The sequence below is a fragment of the Equus przewalskii genome, chromosome 19, assembly GCF_037783145.1.
Source record: "Equus przewalskii isolate Varuska chromosome 19, EquPr2, whole genome shotgun sequence".
In the NCBI taxonomy this organism is placed as follows: Eukaryota; Metazoa; Chordata; class Mammalia; order Perissodactyla; family Equidae; genus Equus; species Equus przewalskii.
In genome coordinates, this window is record NC_091849.1 from 13823480 (window position 1) to 13841949 (window position 18470).

General features: G+C 46.0%; 1 protein-coding gene across 4 annotated transcripts in view; it reads left to right on the forward strand.

Annotated features, from left to right (window-relative positions):
- The window catches only part of RNF182 (ring finger protein 182), a 113657-nt gene that overhangs the window by 84455 nt on the left and 10732 nt on the right, over nt 1-18470 (forward strand). For 3 of the 4 annotated variants that reach the window (XR_011529615.1, XR_011529617.1, XR_011529616.1), the window contains exon 2: nt 14176-14329. The gene's annotated coding sequence lies outside the window, so the exon portion shown is untranslated. Of the gene's footprint in view, nt 1-3971; nt 4096-14175; nt 14330-18470 lie in introns of those variants that run through there. The other variant, XR_545047.2, reaches the window with a different exon arrangement.

Here is an 18470-nt window from a genome sequence, read left to right on the forward strand (position 1 = left end):
GAATTTCCCGTCAGCATCCAGAGCCGGGCAATCTGGAAATGAAATCTATTTGCCACCTCCTCCTAAAGCACTGATCTCTGGTCAGGAGTCCTTTAGCCCCCAGGCACCTCCTTGAGGCTGGCTCATAAAAATTAATCAGCTCCATCGCTCTTGTTCCTCCCTGGGGCAAATGGTCAGTGTATATACAACAAATGCTTATTGAGTCAGACTGGAGGGGAGAGGGCAGCAATCCGGCTCTCAATCCCTTCTGAAGTGTAGCTGGTTGGGAAAAAAAAGAGTGCTAGGGACCATATCAACAAAGACGTTTCTCAGATCCCCTTGGCTACTCCAGTGGGATTTTCCCGTTACCACTCTTACTCTGTGACTCACATCTTCATCTCCTTCTCTGCCCTTTTGTAGCAGGAAAGGAAGATACTGTGCTCAGGCTTGTGAATTGTGCTTCTTATGACTCAGTCGGCCATCCTGTTGGCATGGGTTTTTTCTTGGTGGGTACTGCGTTGGGCAGAAGGCTCTGCAAGCCACAGAGGAGAATGTGAAGGGTGCTCTTGCTTTTTAGTTTGTGGTAGCGAGGCCAGAACTCAGAGGTGGTTTAGTTCCATTCGAAGAACCTAGAACTTTTGCTGTCTCTGAGTGAATGATGGTGCCTTGCTTATGGGCTAAGCTGGAGATGCAGACATACTTTTCTGTGCCCTGCCCTTTTATCGAATGTTAAATAGAGCTTTGTATATTAAAAAAAGCAATGCTTAACCTTAGCTAATAATTATATTACAAAAGTATGATTCTGATACAATGAAATAATTAGAGCTATTCAATAATCGAATGTTTTGCCCCAGAACAGTGGCCCCACCCCTGGAAGTGTCCCGCGGAGGCAGGCTGAAGTGAACATCTGTCCATACTGGGAAGGAGACTGCATTAGGAAGCTGGATGAAATGAATTCTAGGATTACTTCTGTATAGTTTCTTGGGATTGCTGTAACAAAGTACCCCAAACTGGGTATCTTAAACAGCAGAAAATTATTGTCTCCCAGTTCTGAAGCTGGAAGTCTGAGATCAAGGTGTCAGGAGGGCCACACTCCCTCCAAAGGCCACAGGGAAGGCTCTGTTCCGGGCCCCTCTCCCAGCTGCTGCTGGTTCCTCAGCTTGTGGCAGCGTAACTCATCTTCACATTTCTCTCCAAGTCTCCGTCTGTGTCCGAATTTCCCATTTTCGTAAGGACACGGGTCATATTGGTTAGCGCCCACCCTACTCCAGTGTAACCCAATCTTAACTGATTACATATGCAACACCCCTATTTCCAAAGAAGGTCACATTCTGAAGTACTGGGGGCCAGGATGTCAACATATGGATTTGGGGTAGACACAATTCAACCTGTAACAACTTCTAACTCTGCGATTTCAGAAATATAAAAGCCTAATTAGAATTAATAGCCATTTACACTATTTCTTAACTCTTTTCAGTTATTGCTCACCTAACTGGCATTCCCCACATCTGGGTTGAAAGAGAACACATCTTTCTTTTAACCCTGAATCCTTTCACTTTCCTGCATTTCGTTAGCTCCAGAGAGGACTAATCCCCTACTGCCTTTGCTTACGTCTAACAGAGATTTTTGGACCTGATTGTACTTAATAGAAGTATAATCTTGGCTTTAGATCAGCAGTTAATTTGGTTTTCTCAATAATCCCCCTGCTCTCTCTTTGTCTCTGCGTTTGCCAGCCTGAAATTCTGGTGCTGTGTCCTTCCGATCTGGAGCAAGGATTCTTGCCCATCAATGTTAGCTGTTTGCCCTTTGAACCTTGAGTGTGTGTGGGGACGTCCCGTAGCACCCATCTCACACTCAGGATTTAAAACAAACTCGCAGAAAGCTCAATACCACAGGTACATCACTTTACAATCCATACTTAATCAGAACCCAATGAAACTTTGAAACAAAAGCATTTAAAATATGAAGAATGATTCCATCACAGGAGGACAAAATATAACTAGTTAGGAAAAAATCTTGTCCACAGAGTTTCTCTGGTAATAGTGGGAATGTTAAAAGGAAAATAATCCAGAAGTGAATTTATATATTCAGTACCATTTCAACTGTGGGCGGGGGGTGGGGTTGACCAGAAAAAGAGCTGGAGTAACTTAAGGCAAGATGTTAACCGTAGTTATCAGCGGATTGTAGAGTACAGGTGATTTTTGTTTTTTCTTTATACTTGCCAGTATTTTCCAAATGTCTTTCAAATAACCTGTGTTTCTTTTATCCTTTTTCTTCCTTTCTTTGCTGAGGAAGATTTGCCCTAAGCTAACATCTGTTGCCAATCTTTCTCTTTATTCTGAGAAAAATTTGCCCTCAGCTAACACGTGTTGCCAATCTTCCGCCTTTTGTTTGTGAGCTACCACCACAGCATGACCACTGATGAGTGGTGTAGGTCCATGCCTGGGAACCAAACCTGGGCCGCCAAAGTGGAGAGCACTGAACTTAACCACTAGGCCACTGGGGCCAGCCCATATCTTTCCTAATTAAGGCACAAGGATATAAGTTCCTGCTCCTCAAAGGCTGTGCTTTGTGTCATATAACCTATTGGACTTAGTTCTCTGCCAGTTGAAGATGTTCACTCAGTACTTTGAGTAACTATAGAAGAAAGAAGGTTTAGGCTGTGTAGTTTTGTATGAGAAATAGTGCAGACTGGTCATTTTTCTCATTTGCTTATCCCATTACACTTCCCATGTGTATCCTGTGCTTTAGTCATGGTGAAGTTATGCTCAGGAGCCTGCATTTAGATAAAGCTGGGAGTTTAGGTTGAAGACCGGAAATGATCCTGTCAGCTGCTGGTGGTGGAGGCCAATTACATAGGGTGCTATCTTCTAAATTATTTTGATAAAAGAAACTTGTGAGGGGCTGACCCTATGGCCGAGTGGTTAAGTTTGCGTGCTCTGCTGCAGGTGGCCCAGTGTTTCGTTGGTTCGAATCCTGGGCGCAGATATGGCACTGCTCATCAAACCACGCTGAGGCAGCGTCCCCACATGCCACAGCTAGAAGGACCCACAACGAAGAATATACAACTATGTACTGGGGGACTTTGGGGAGAAAAAGGAAAAAAAATAAAATCTTTCAAAGAAACTTGTGAGTTTTGTTGGTGGAAATCAACGAGCTGGGGGGACATGAATGGAAAGAGATTTGAGGAATAAGTCTGACTTCCTAGCTTTCTTAGTTAATTTCTATAAGGTGTGATAGCTGAGGCCTAGATCAGAATACATATTCTTATTTCAAATTCCAGAGGGAAAACAAAAGTCAGTGCACTTTTTCAATCCATTGCAAATCTCCGTAGCAACAGGACTAGACAGGCTCTATGTATGAAGGATGAGGAGCCATTGACAGCTGCAGGAAACATACCACCCAGCTGCCATGACTTTTCCTAGAAAAACCTGCTGTTCTCGCCCCAGTGACTACTTCCATGGTAAACTGTTCTGAATATGAGTGGAACAGGAAATCCTGTTATTAAGATCCTTATTTTATGACCTAAACAGAGGACTCCGGGCTCCTTCCAAAATGAGTGTAGGTGAATAGCCCAGAGCTCTCTGGTGGTAACTTCACAGCGCCAAGAAAATTACTCAGGTGTTTCCATTAATGGTCATGTGTACACAGCCATGCTCCCTGGGCCACCTGATGCTTCCTCTCATGCAGCATAAAAATAAGGACCATGGACATCGACTTCCCTAAATTTGAGGGAAGCAATTCCAGTAGAGAGTTTGGGTCTTCTTTCGCATCACTCCCATAAGGACGACTCCGTGGAATTTCAAGGCTGCCTCAACACAGCATCACAGGAATTGCCGTTTGTCCCAGATCAGAGGCGTATCCCGCAGCGACTCCACAGCAGACAAATGAAAGCCCAGAGCAGAGGAAGTAATTTGCACCTTAGAGCTGGGCCTTGTATACCTGAAGTTCTGTGCTTAGTTGATATTTTACTCAAAAATACCATTTTCTTTTACAGACAGGAAAATATTCATTTCTATCTTCAAACTGACCTGAAAATTTAAGAGGAGCAGACGTCAGCATGGGTCCTGTGCGTGGTTTTTAGAAGAGGCACCTCCTGTGCCCATCTCCCCTTAGGTAGGCGCCCCCACTTGTCACCCCGTTGGACTTGTCCAGCTGCTAACTTGACATCAGCCGTTCCACACCCAAATCTGCCTTTCGTGCTCCTTTGAGAGTGACGATGTCATGCCCCCCTCAGAAATGGAGCTTAAGACTCACACCCCGATGACAGTTTGTGAAAATTTATTTTGCTAGCCTATTGTTTTTCTTACAATACAGAAAGATTCACCGATTGGTTCTTTGGGATTCTTATTCCACATTTTCTCTGTGCCTGAGCCAGGCCTGGCAGGCGGAACAGGTGAGGCAGGGACCTCGGGAAGATGTTTGCAGCAGCTTCAGTGTTGGGCGCATGTCTTAGAGTTTGCGGTGAATTTCCTCCCCTCCTTTTCCTTGCCCTTCCATTCCTCTCTCCCAGATACGAAGATTCACATGCCTCCCTGGGTCCCTCTCTCCCGACTCCACTCTCTTTTTTTCTTTCTTTCTTCCAAAGAATAAATGGTTCTTAGAATTTGTGGCTCCCTTAGCGTGGGGGGAATGAGCTTCTCTAAGTAGAGTGACTCTTATCTTGTCCTACACCCTCATTTGAATGTTCCCAGTATACAAATATCATTTCAAGGACTCTCCCTCTCTCTGCGTCCTCTACAAACGTATTCCAGAGCCTGTCGCTGAGAACTTTCTCCACTGAATGCTTTTGTGGTGGCTGGAAAGCCAGCAGGGGCCTTTTCAGGGGGGCCGCCTTAATCTTGTCATTGAGAACAGTGTTTCCTGCTGTTATGTGAGAGGCACTAAGTGGGTTTTTTTTTTTTCATTTCTTTCTATCCTCTTTTTTTAAACCTGACAATTTTCTCCAACTCACCTGGGATTTAATTTTAACTTCATGATCCTTTACGTGTTTTGACATTTTCGAAATCAAAACGTCAGCGAGATGATCTCTTAGCAGAGTTGGATCAGATGTTACGCAGGCTTTACCAAAACAGCCATTAGTCTTGCCTGTCTGTTTTCTGTTGAAAGAGGGCTTACCAGATGGGTTCAGTGCTGAGTCTCGGATGGGGGTGGAATCAGAACGTCTGAGTTCTTGTCTGGCTCTGACGCTTACTACTGCTGTTTAGAGGAAGCCATGGCCCTCTCTGCCTCAGTTTCCCTATGTGTAAAAGAAAGACCCCTTTCTAAGTAGATGTTTGCTCTATGCCTAGTTTTTACTTAATAGCAAACTCTTTCTTGCCCTTGCAAGCATCTTTTTGAGATAAAGTCAGACAAAGTTTAGAGAGCCAGTAAAGAAAGTTAGGGTGTCAACAAGTTTCTCAGCCTTGGCTCAGAGGCCTGAATTTCCTGTCATCACCAGAAAATGTCTGTTGGGTGCTGGTCTGCGGCCCTGCGCTACCTGCCACCCCATTTCTCTGCACAGTGTACCACCGGGCTTTGAAAGTCCTTTCTGGCTTTCTCTTTCTCCATTTGTAAAATAGACACATTGATTTTTATGTCCCCTATCTCATAAAGCTGTTATTAGGTTACCCGGAATGCCTTAAAATGCTCTGAGCTCATTAGAAAAAAAGAATTTTTTCTGTTTTCCTGTTGTACAAGTTCTTGCGGGCTTGATGAAAACAAAATGCATCCCCTTAGACATTTGTACTCGATATTAATTTAATAAGCACTAGCATTATCAATCTCTTTGAAGCAGCCATCCGCCTCAAATAGCATGCTGAAGATGTTCCTGGTGGCGTGGAATATGGCACATCGTGAGCTAGAAAAATAAATGCGGGAATCAAGTTTTGTTGTTGTTTTTAAGGGGAGAAAAATCTGGCAGTAGCGTGCTGGAAATGGACCTGTCTATACATTAAAAGAAGGTTACTTCAGTGAAATTACTGTTAAGACTATTGCCTTTCTATAATGTGGCACCTGAAGTTAAGTGATATAGGAGATAGCGTAGGCTGATTGTGAATATAACAGCCTCAGATCTTTCCGCATCTGCTGTCAGAGCTATCTTCATTCTTACTGGCTGCCTCTGGGAGACACAGCCCCAAGCCAGCAGCATGCCCAGTCCCCCTGCCACAAAGGCCATGGTCCCCAGAGGGCTCCCACTGCTGTCCTTTCTATAATCCTCTCCCCAACCCTGGTGCTCCTGTGAATTTGCTGCTTCCACTGCACAGATGTTGTCAGCTGTATTTCCAAAGCCCTCATTGTGCCTGTGTCTGTTATGCTCATGCACCTGCTTACAACATGCAGGGACTTCAGAGAGCGAGTCCCCTCAAATACAAGCATTGCTGCTGCCCTCAGACAAAGGAAGGCTGTCTGTGAATGTCCTCTAGAAAATGGGGCTCTCCAAGTAAGGTTTATAGGCTTCCCCTAATTTAGGATCCAAAACGCATCTTGTGAGAATGGGTCCCACCCAGTACACTCTCCCCTCTGTACCCCGAACTCCTTACTCCATCTTTATTTCCTGCTACTTACAACCGATTTTCGACAGTTAAAATCTCTCCGCATGCTCTTTCACAGTATCGCACTGTTTGCAGTGTCTGACAATGACAGTTGTTGTCAGGAATTAGCACATCCTGTGCTACAGATCATTCCGACTCTCAACAAGGTGACAGGCGTCACAATAGGGTCACATTTAACTCCAGTCACCTGTATGAGGAATCAGGACTGATGCACAGCATATGAAACACTAGAGGAGCCGGAGTCAGTGTCTATAGAGGTGGTAATAAATAGGCAGGACATGCTGGGGGTGTGTGTGTTGTATTGTTTTTCTTCAGTCTTCCCAAGAAATAGGGAATTTACTAATAAACCTGTTATGCAAACAACTTGAGTTAATACATACCCATTGATACAAATGAACACTACAATTTTTTACCTATGTCTAGAGCCTTACAGATGACAAAACATCCAAATGTTCCTGTAAACAAATGAGTAGACAGGAACTGATCGTGCAGTGATTTTTAACAATGACCTGCGTTATTCACTCAGCCTTAGATACTCAAAAAATGCTCTAGGTTTTTATCTCTGTTGAGTCTGTTGCTCCAACCCTTCCAGAGGCAAATTAGGCTGGCTTTCAAAGTTTCCAGTTGCCTTATGGTTGTAGAGCCTGCATTTCTAACAATACTGGGGTCAGTTCAGACTTAAACCCAGTTGGTGTATCGCTCTTCTGATACAGGATGTGGAGAGCCATCTAGCCATAGGCAGGACCCACCCAACAGTCAGATTTTCCACTTGCTCATTTGATCAGGCCCTGAGGATGCCGCATGGTTTCCAGCGAGGGATGAGGTGCTGCTCTCTGGAGGTGTTCAAAGACAGGTGTGCCATACGCGTATAGGCGATTAAGGGGCGGTATGAAAGACAGTCTAAGGGAACGAGGGTAGAGCTTGGCTGGTTGCTCACCAACCTGTTTTCTCTTCTTCCTGGACATCGACTAGACTACTCTTCCCAACCTCCCTTGCAGTTTTGAACTTCTGTTTTCTTAAGTCATTGAGATTCCTGGATTTATTTGTTTTAGCAATTAGCAGTTACCTTACCTAATCCAATAACCTTCAAGGTTCTATCCAATCTGGAGATTCTAGGATTCTAAGTCGTGAGAGACAAGACTTCATTGTGAGACTTGAGACTTTCTCAACACTTATAATTGATCCTTCCCGTGTTTTTCTTTCTTTCTGATTTTCCACAAGGTTTCCATTACCCCCTTTTAATTTTTATAGGGCTTTAGATTCACTCACAGACCAGGAAATGGCTAATGTGGTTTTAGCCCATCCAGCTACCTGGCTCAAAAGCAAGCATGCTTTCTGGGCATGCATTCAGTCTGCTGTGGTTGCCATGCCTGTTGCGGGGTAGGCTGAGTACATGGGGCAAAGTCTGGCATGGAAAAAAGGCACACAGCCCCAGGACATGGTGATAGAAGATGGCATTTGACAGAGCAGACTGCAGGGTCTGAAGTGGGGACGGGGCAGTGATGGAGGAATCAATAGGATTGTGGTGTCTGCAAAGAGAGTTACCTGCAGGAGACGAGCCAGGCGGGCCCTGACTTCTCCAACGATACCGCTGAAGCCGATTCTATTTCCCTACATACCAACTGACTGCAGAAGCCAAGCAAGCAAGTGCTAAATGACTCTAACATGCCTTCTGGTGTTTCCAAGTGGGTCTCTAATTCACGGCACAGCCGTTAAGTAATTGATTGAAGCGGAGGGTTCAGAACTTTGGTGAAGGACTTAATGAAATTTGCTTTTAATGGTAACTAATTATTGATAAACCAAGGGAATCAGCTCTCATTAGCATAAACCTCTTCCTGAGCAATTGGGTGTTGGTTTTAGAATAAGAGTGAATAGAGCTAGCTATCTTTCAAAGGGAAAATCATTTTAAAGTGCATCTTTCTGAAAATTTCTGCTTTTCTTTTGAAACCTTTTAAAAATTATCATCGTCATCATCAGATTTAGAAAAGGTTAGAATTCTGGTTCAAGAGATTGAAACGCTTGGCCAATGTCCTGATTCTTCTTCTTAATGTGTATAATGGAGTGGGATGAAGGAGTCTCTCTCATATTTATCATGTAATATTTGTCAGTTACTCTTGATCCAATCAATGTATGATCGTATTTTAATACACAAATGTGAACACTGGAGTGCTTTATTTAATTTAAGAGTTTGCATTGTTTGAATTTATTTATTTACTTAAAGTCTTTTCATTTAATGCTTCTTCTATAGAATTAGATTGTTTTAATAAGCACTGAAAGTGAGATAGTTATTCAGCCGTGGCATATAGGATTTGAGGGTTTTCTTTCCTCTTCTTTTACTCGACTCTTTGATGTTGCATAAGCTATTCACAAATAGCAGTTGCTGTTGACATCCAAGCCAACAAATATATTTAACACAATACGCCAGAGGCTGGAAAGTAAATCTTTTAATTAACCTTCAGGGAATTTTCTAAGATCATAAGTTTAAAAAAAAAACTGGAGGCAGGAAGTTCCATGACAAAGGTGACACCCGTGTTTTCTCCTCACTTTTGGGCGTGACCACAGAGCAGGGGTGACCCTTGACCCACGCATATGAGGCAGTAGACTGCCATGAAAAGAATTTATTCACATACTTTGGGTGACCCGATACAACGACCCTGCCCTGCCAAAAAGAACAGAAACATCCAATAAATGTGTTAGTATGATTAGTTTGAAGTTGAAAAGGCCCACCAGCCCTAGGCCAAGTTGTGAGAAGGTGTGTCTACTCCTCCTTCTTTTTGATGTCTTCTCTTCACTCAGGGACCCCTTCTCTCTGCCCCAGGACCTGGTGCCCTCCTGCTGCTCCCTCTTTTTCCAGCGTGTGAGGAGCCCTGTCTTTGCAGGAAGCCCCTTTCACCTCCACTCCCTCACCTGGGCCCCAGGTGTACCCATTGGGACACTCATCCCTTGCTCTCTACTTTCCAACATAATGAGCATTGCTAAGTTCCAGACATGGTCCCAGATGTGTTGCGTTTCATGCCTAAGACCATACTCTACAGTAGGTGTTAGTATTCCTACTGTATAAGCAAGGAAGTTGAGTGAGAGAGGCCAGTGACTTGCCCAAGCATTGCACACAAAAGAGAGGCCAATCCTTTCCTTCCCTCATGTCCTCTTTTCTTAAGGGAGATTTTCTGAAAATACCTTGTGCTTCCTCCCCAACCCCTCCCTAGCATCCTTTGCTTTTTAGACGTAGGTTGCCACCAGTTCCTGTCCATTCTTCCTTTGGGCTATCCAGTCCCACAGCCAGTCAACTCAGGTTCTGCATTTTTCCCTCTGCTGCCTTCACCACCCACTCCAACCCATTCTCCAAACCCTTCTGAGCCTCATCATTCTCAAACACCTCACAGTGCTGACTCTCAGGCTCGATCTGCAGGGCCAGGCCACTTACCTGGAGACTGTGGTGGACGGATGGGCAGCTGGGAAGCCTGATGGAGTAGATCTCCAAGACTATGCTTCTCATGCTCTCCTCCCATCCTCTGCTCTCTCTCCCCTCTGCTTCTCCTTTCTTTCCTCCCCTCCGCTTCTCCTTTCTCTCTTCCCCTCCACTTCTCCTCTCTCTCTTCTTCACTTTCTGGGCTGATCAGATAGAACAGTAATGAAGCAGCAGTAATATCTGTTGCTCTCCTTGTCTAGCTCCCTCACTCCTGATTTCAACACACATATCCCCTACCCCCGCCTGCCTGGCTCTCTACCACATCATCTAGACTCCTCTGCCTGCCTCCTGTGTCAGTCAGGGCCCAATCGGGAAACAGAAACCACACAGTAAGTTGAACATGGGAAGTTTAATATAAAGATTTATTAACTACAAGAGGGGAGTAACTATAAAGATATAAAGAAAGCCCTAAGGCTGTTAGAGAACACTCATGGGAGGACAAGCCTGGAAGGGGGCCCCTCTCCCGGGCTGGTGTTCAGACAGGGTTGGAGAAGGTGTAATCACAGCCTACTGGGTGGTGGGAAGTTCTCTGGGTGGTCCATGGTTGCTAGGCAAGGAGGAGACACCCTTTTGGTGTGGAGACAGGCTGAGGTTGGCAGGAGAGTGCACAGAAGGCAGTGGGGTGTCAGGAGCCTGCTCCTCAGCAGGGCAGTGCAAGAACGGTATGCTCGGTGTCTATATCAGGAGCGCCATGGCCAGGTGGTCACCCTGGGTGACCAGAGACTGGGGCTGGATGATGAGTTCTGGGGGCACAGCTGGGGCCAGCCACTGTGAGTCATGCAGCCCAGGGCGGGGAGAAGACAGCAGCACACCAGAACCACCAAGAGAAGCCCCTTCCTTCTGCACGGACCCAGGGCTCTTTGCAGACAAAGCTTGGTACTGCATTTGCTGCAAAGGAGAAACATTTACAGCTCCCTTATTGCAGAGCAGGTGAAGAAGCGTGGATTTGAGGCTCAGAGGCAGTAGATTGATAGCTGGACCCCGGCCTTTGACTGGCCCCTGGTTTGGCTCACACTGCTTCTCTGATTCTATTCCCCAACACGCATCTTTGGGCCTGTCAGTTTGGCTGTCTAGTCATCTCCCTCTAGTTTCTGACCTTCCTGGCCTTAAGGAAAAGGTTCTTCCTTTTCTCTTCTTGATCAAATTCTACCAATTCTGTAGGCCTGGCTCAAGGCCCAGGCCGGCATCTATGAACTGCCTCCTAACTCTTCTCCTGTTGTCCTTCAGTCTGCTCTGTCACATCTAATTTTTGTCATTTCATGATTAGCTCCCTAACAAGATGGTAAGTTCTTTGAAAAAAACGACAGTATCTCTTTCCCCATGTTTTCCTATGGTGCCTGGAATAATGCCGTGTCCTCAGCAATTGATGTTATGACGTGATTGATTGATGGCCTGGAAATTTCGGGGTTGGGGAAGTCTCTGGAAAAAAAATTCAGTGGCTACTCCTGTCTCTACATAAAACCAAGACCCGGTTTGAGTGCTCACAAGAGATTGAGAGCCTCCTTAACATGCGGCATTACGTATTTCCCTTCTGGATTAGGAGGTAGAGTTATTGCAATGGCACCAATAATAGCACCAATTAATACCCTCCCGTCCTTCTGTGTACTGGGTGAAGGAGATGTAAAGATGTCAGCAATAATGAAAATGATTTTGCCTACTCTGACCTGAGTCTGGTTAGGAAGGAGTATCTTTCTCTTTTTATCTCTTTTTTAAAAACAGAGTTGCTTTCATGATAGAGATTTATTTCTTAAGATGAAATACTAGAGATCATAAAGAAGTAGAGAAGGAGAATGGCCCGGATGCTTTATAAGGGCCCGCTTCCTGGATCAGTGCCGCTTTGTCTTATTACTCTGTGCTCTCCCAAATGGCCTGTAAGTGATTCTTGAATCACTGTGATCTCAGCCTCCATAGCCAGCACTGGGGTATATTAAAAGCTTTGGCCTGTGCAATGAGTCACTTGTTTGTCACACAGGGCTCCTCTACCCTCTCCGCTGGCATTTCTAGACAGTCCTTTATAAGTTATCAATTTCCTTTTTTATCAGAGTAGATCTTCCTTGACAACCTCCTCTTGCTGTTAGACTGAGCTGACGTTCCTCTTTTGTATTTCCTTAGTGTTAAAAAAAAGTGTGTGTGTGTGTGTGTGTGTAAACATCTGGTATCACTCTGTATTGTAACTGTTAGTTAACTCCTTGTCATTCTGGAATGTGCCATCTTTCATTGTATATTCTCAGGGTCTAAACCAGTGACTTACACATAGTAAAGGATCCATGAATATTATTTGAATGAATGGTTGGTTGAAGGATGAAGCAGCTGGGTATGGTTCTTTCCGTGGCAAACATCAATACCCAACTTAACCTCTTTTAAGCTTAAAAGAAAAGTTGTTGGCTCATGTAGTTTAGAAGATCAAAGGGTACTACTTCAGGCTTCAGGCATGGCTGGATCCAGGGATTCAAATTCTATCATCAGGACTCTATATTTCTCTCTTTTAATATATCTGGGTTCTGCTGTCATCTCAATTTGCTTCATTCTTGTAACAGGTCTCTTCATATGGCGTAAATAAATAAATAAAGCAAGCCACTGAAGGTTCTAGCCCCAGGTTTCTCAATGTGGGTGCTATTGACAATTTGGAATGGGTAATTCTTTGTTGTGTGGGACAGTCCCACGCATTGCACAGTAGTTAGCATCCCTGGTTCCCAGCATCAAGTGCCAATGGCACTTCCATACATTGTGACTACTAAATATGTCCCCACACTTCCAAATGCCCATCAGGGAGGCAGTATGGCCTCTGGTTGGGATCCCAGAGAAAATGGCCTGACTCTCTGTCACTGAGTCTCCATATCAGTTCTTGAAAAGGATTCTGACTGGCCTTGCTTGGATTATGCTTCCACCCCTTGACCAATCGTGATATTCAGTGTGTTCAGGAGTTTGGCATAGTCTGATCGGCCAATGTATTATCTATTGTTTATCTACTGTTGTGTAGCAAGTTACCCCCAAAGCAGTTTAAACATTTATTGTCTCAAATAATTTCTGTGGAACAGGAATCTGAGAGCAGCTTAGTTGGGTGGTTCTGCCTCAAGGTCTTTCACAAGTTGCAGTCAAGCTGTTGGCCAGGGCTGCCGTCTTCTCAAGGCTGACCAGGACTGGGGGATCCGCTTCCAAGCTCACCCTTGTGGTTGCATGCAGGCCTCAGTTTCTTGCTGGCTGTTAGGTACTTCACCATATGGCCTCTTCCTAGGCTGCCTGAGTGTCCTTTCCACATGGCAGCTGGCTTCCCCTAGAGTGAGTGATCCAAGAGAGAAAGAGGAGAGGAGACGAGAGCCCAATAGAGAAGGCGCAGCCTCTCATAGCCTAACCTTGGAAGAGACACACCACCATTTCTGCCATATTCTATTGGTCACAAAGAGCAGCTCTGGTACACCGTGGGCTGGGGCTATGCAAGAGTTTGGGCCCAAAGAGGCAGGATGATTGGGAGCCATCTTGGAAGCTGCCTCCCTCAGACAACAAGGGCACAGACTGTGCTGGTTTCTGTTCATGCGAGGCAAGATGACAGGAATGACAGCTCCGGGAAATCACAGGGAGTTGGGAGGGGAATTTCCCAAAAGGGAGTCATGCAGTGTAAACAAAAAGGAAATGTCTGCCACAAATGACTATTTAAATTTGCTTCGTCACCAGTCACTTAAGGCAGCACAGGGGAATATCTAGTGAAAACAGTGCTATGAATTCTTTCTTTCTGTCTGTACATCATCATTTGTCCCTTAAGAATCTTTTTCTATTGCAGACTGATGTTCCTGGTCAGCATCTATTTGTGCAAAGGCGTTCACAAGCAATTCAACTGCTGATGTATAAATAGGTTTTGTAGATCTTGGGAGTACCAATATTTGAGTGTGTGTCTCTTATACAAATTGCTTTGACAGCTGTTTACTTTTTCTCCAAAGTTCTCCGTTCTTTAGGGCTCATTTAATTTTTTTGATTTGTAGCAGAGAGAAAGCGTCAGCTATATCCTAGTGGTTTCCACCGGAGAGAGGTGGGGTACAGTCTGGAGCAGCCCCGGGAACAGGATGCAGCTGAACCCACTACAAGAAGAGAGATGACTGTTCAAAATTGGATATTTTGATTCTGTGCATTGGGATAGATTTTCTGTAGTTGTGTTCCTCAGAGACTATGTGGACTAAGTAAATGCTATTTTCTCCTTAGGGATTAATGACATCCAGAAGCAAGGTGATTTTTGAGACTTCGGTCTTTGGTTGAAGTACTGCCAGCAATGGAGCCATCCTGACGCCCCACTGTTCTCTGTAATGAGAAACCACTCTTTGTCTTCCCGCCACCCTACCTGTAAGAAGGCCGCCAGGTATCACGTTGCCAACACCCCAGATGGTTGATTGAAGTTTTGGCTTCTTTGGAGCATTTCCTCCAAACTTTTTGGAAAGTAATAATAACAATGTAGGAAATGAGTGACTTGGGAGCTGGATTGCAAAGAAGTCTTGCTAGGATTTAATCACACAAATCGGGGGACTGCATTCGCTGACTCTCTCAACTAAGGGAAACAAAGATGCTGAGTGTGAAATCCTGTGTTACTTAAGCCTGATTTTACACAAATCCTGTGTGTCCGGTGGGCACCCATCAACAGTGACTATTTCGTGCAGTATGGGAGAGGACATCTCTGACTCGAGGCAGTTCAGATGATCACCAAACTGAGAGCAGGAGTTGTTGGGTCCCTGGGGCAGTTCCCAGGAAAAGAGCAGACCACGCAATGTGGCAATGCGGCATAGATTTATGCACTGGCTTTTGCAACTGGCTTTCAAAGAATTAGACATTTGAAAATGACATTTCCCCCCAATTTATTTTGTCCCTTACGATTCCCACCCCTTTAACTTTCCAGGTAGGTGAAGAGAGGAGAGCAGAGAAGGTGAAGAAAGACACCATCATTCGTAAATGTACTGTGTGTTCCCCCAACATGCTACCACAGACTAAAAGGGAGGGGAGGGAAGAGGCTACATATATTAAATTGGTTGTCTTATGCTGCATCTCAGTAGGCTTGATGTTTTGTTGTACAAGTCAGATCTGGAATATTTGGGCAAAAAGTTATCTGTGGCTAGCTGGAGCCATAGGGTGGGGGTCGTCCCCGGGGGTACTGGGAGAAGTGGGGGTTAGCGTTGGGATCATCGCTGGTGGAATGAATGGAGTATGGTTTGTCCATATCTGTCTGTTTTCTTCCCCTGTGGGTAGGCTCTAGCTGTTCTGCTCAACCGTGTTCCTTGTCCTGGTCCCTGGCTCCTGAGTGACCATTTGGCAGGGCTTCACTAGAAAGGAGCTGATGGCAGCAGTCAAGCCAGCCCATGAGGCAGATAGTTAAAAAAGGTCAGAGTCTCAGGTCCTGGGCTCAGACAGACCTGGTTGAAATTCTACTAGCTGTGTGAGCTTGGACAAGTTCCTTAACCTGTCTGGACTTCTGTTTGCTTATGCAAACAATGGAGATAATCATAGCACCCCCTTCACCCATAGGCCTGTAGTGAGGATCAAGTCAGATAATGCAGTGAATGACCTGACCAGGGAAGGGTCTGCTCTCTTGTTCTAGCACCCAGTGAGGGCCCTCCTCATAGTTCCGTCCCCTCTCACAGCCCCAGGAGCTCCAGAGTACAGAATGGCGGAGCTGGAGGGGCCCTCCTCCTTACAGGGTCCTTCCCACCTTGGCTCTTAGGGGTCAAAATCCAGTGTTATTGTTGTTGTTTGATCAGTCTTCATTGCTTTTCTTTCAGGGGCGGGGGAGTTTGTAATGGTCCACACGCTTTCTTTTGGGGAGGAACGCAGCCCTTAGAATTACCTGCCACCTGTAGTTTTACTGGAAGAGGCAGAGCTCCGAGAAACTGCCGCGTCTTCCCTGAAGAGGTTTTGCCACAGGAAAGCTTGACGAGGCTGCAGGCAGACAACTGTCATCCCTTGATCAGCTTTTTTGTTACAGGAAGAAAGGTCGTCATTGTGAAATGCAGCCTGTAGGGAGTAAACAAAATACTGCCGTGCTTAATAAGCCGTCCATTCATTTTCTTAATCTCCTGCGAGGTTTTTTCTTTCTTAAATGAAAAAAATCATTTTGTCTACTTTCTCCTCACTGAAAGACCTTACTAGAAGTAATATTCTGGGATGTTTGGTCCTGCGCCCTGCTTTCTTCTCCCGAAAGCTCTGCGTCAAAGCACAGCGGCCAGGCTTTAAAACTCTGAGAGGGATACACGGGCCGAATCAGTGCCCGCCCTGCATCTTGCTGGCTGCGGTTGGGCACGCTGGGCAGGCTTTGCCCTATACCCCAAGACATTGGCGGTGAGTGTTTATGCACAGAGCTTTATGCCAAGTTCCAGCACCGTTGGGCCCCTGTCCAGCCCTGGACCACAAAACTGGACCATCAGTGCCCAAGGTGCTGGAAGCGCCCCTGCGGGCCATGCTGATCAGGTGAGGGGGGCCCAGCCAAGAGGCCCACACGTCCCCAGGCCCCGAGCTTTCAGCCCCGCAGGCTGGTGCGGGCAGGAACAGAAGGCCCAGGAAACTCGTTCCTGGCAGCTGTCAGGAGTGAGGCGTGCGCAAGCAGAGGAGCAGCTGAGCAGAGGATGGGGACTCGCTCTTCCCTGGATGCTGAGGGTCAAGAGGAAACACTGAAAAAGATGTTTGGGGAGCTCTTCCTTCACAATCATGTTTGAGATGGAATTAAGGGAAAAAAAACAGAGAGTGGGGGACGTGGAGAGATTAGGATGACAAAGTGGCCGGCACCTCTTTTGCTCCCTCCCGCCTCTCTGTGATGTGTCAGCAGAGTGAGCCCGCGTCTGCCTCTCCCCAGCCCGCTTGGGCACGCACCGGAGCAGTGGAGAGGCCGGAAGCCCCGGGCTGTTGGAGAGACGAGGGTCATCCTGAGCCTGTGGAAGAGCGGGCCTTTGAAGCCCAGCCCCCGGCCCCTGCTGAGGTGTGGACTCCAGCCCCCAGCCCACGAGCCCAGCCTTTCCACCCATGTTAGGGACGATCTTGATAGCATCCTTCCACTCATCCTTTCGTTGGCTTGCGTTTGCGGCCAGGCATAGACATTGTTTTGATCTTTTAGCATTTGAAACGTTTTTCTTTCCTTCTTTCAGACGGTGTCTAAATGACACCACTGAGTGAAACTGAAGCAGTCAGATCTTTGGCCCTGTCTAGGGTTTGCAGATGAATGACGGGGAAGGTGGCTTCCTTTGCCTACCCTGGGCAGTTTATTCACTCTGGCATCAGTGAGCTCACCCCTTGGGACTGGCACATTAGCGACCTCTCTCGAATAACTTTTCAGGCAGAGGCAGAAGTGACAGCCCAGCCTGAACCATTATGTCACTCCCCAACCCTTGCCCGGTGTAGACAGCTTCTGATGGTTCACCCCTGCATCTCAATACTTGCAGGGTGCTGAGCCTGGCACTGCAGCCTGCAATAATCTGACCCCTCTGGCTTTCCAGCCTCTTTCTGTACCCCACCTTCCTGTAGCCTATGTTCCAGGAAAACAATCCACTCTTTCCTGAACATTCTCTGCGTCTTCCTACTTCTGTGCTTTTACTGAGGGAATTCCCTCCTCTGAAATGCCCTTCCTCTATCTCTGCATATTGAAATCCTGTTATCCTGCTGGGTACAATGCAAATGCTGTTTCCTTGAGAAAGCCTTCTAGGATTTCCGAAGCCAGGAGTGATGCTTGGCTTCATTATGACTTTCTGAGCTCACATCTCCTGGTCCATCTCTGACCATGGTTAATGCCCCCAGCCCTCATCTTTGGTGTGGGTCTTCAGCTTTCTGGACCAATTTTTATTCCACAAACATCCACTGAAAGTCTTTGAGTTCCAGCTACTGTGTTAGATACTGGCAATGAGGTGAATAAGAGACTGAACGTGTCTTTGAGAATGTAAAGAATCCAGTGGACAGACAGGCAGGTAAACACTAATAACAATGAAATGTGCTGAGATACAGGAACTGGGTTCTAGGACTGCACGGGGATGGACAAGGGCCCAGAGCTACTGAAGTTCCCGGTATGTTCAAGAATGGTCACTAGTCTCTGAGTGGCCAGAGGAAGGGCCTGTGTTAGGAGGATGTTGGGAAAAGAAGCTGGAAGACCATTTTTGTGATGGTTAATTTTATATGTCAACTTGGTTGGGCCATGGTACCCAGATATTTGATCAAACATTATTCTAGATGTCTCTGTGAAGGTTTTTTTTTTTTAGATGAGATCAACATTTAAGTCAGTGGGCTTTGTGTAAAGCAGACTACCCACCATAATGTAGGTGGGCCTCATGCAATCAGTTGAAGGTCTTAATAGGAAAAAAGACTGACCTTCCCCGAGAAAGAGGCAATTCTGCCAGCAGACTGCCTTTGGACTTGAGCTGCAACATCACTTCTTCTCTGTGTCTCCAGCCTGCTGGTCTACTCTGCAGATTTTGAACTTGCTGGCCTCCGTAATCACATGAGTCAATTCCTTAAAATAAATCTCACTCTCTTTC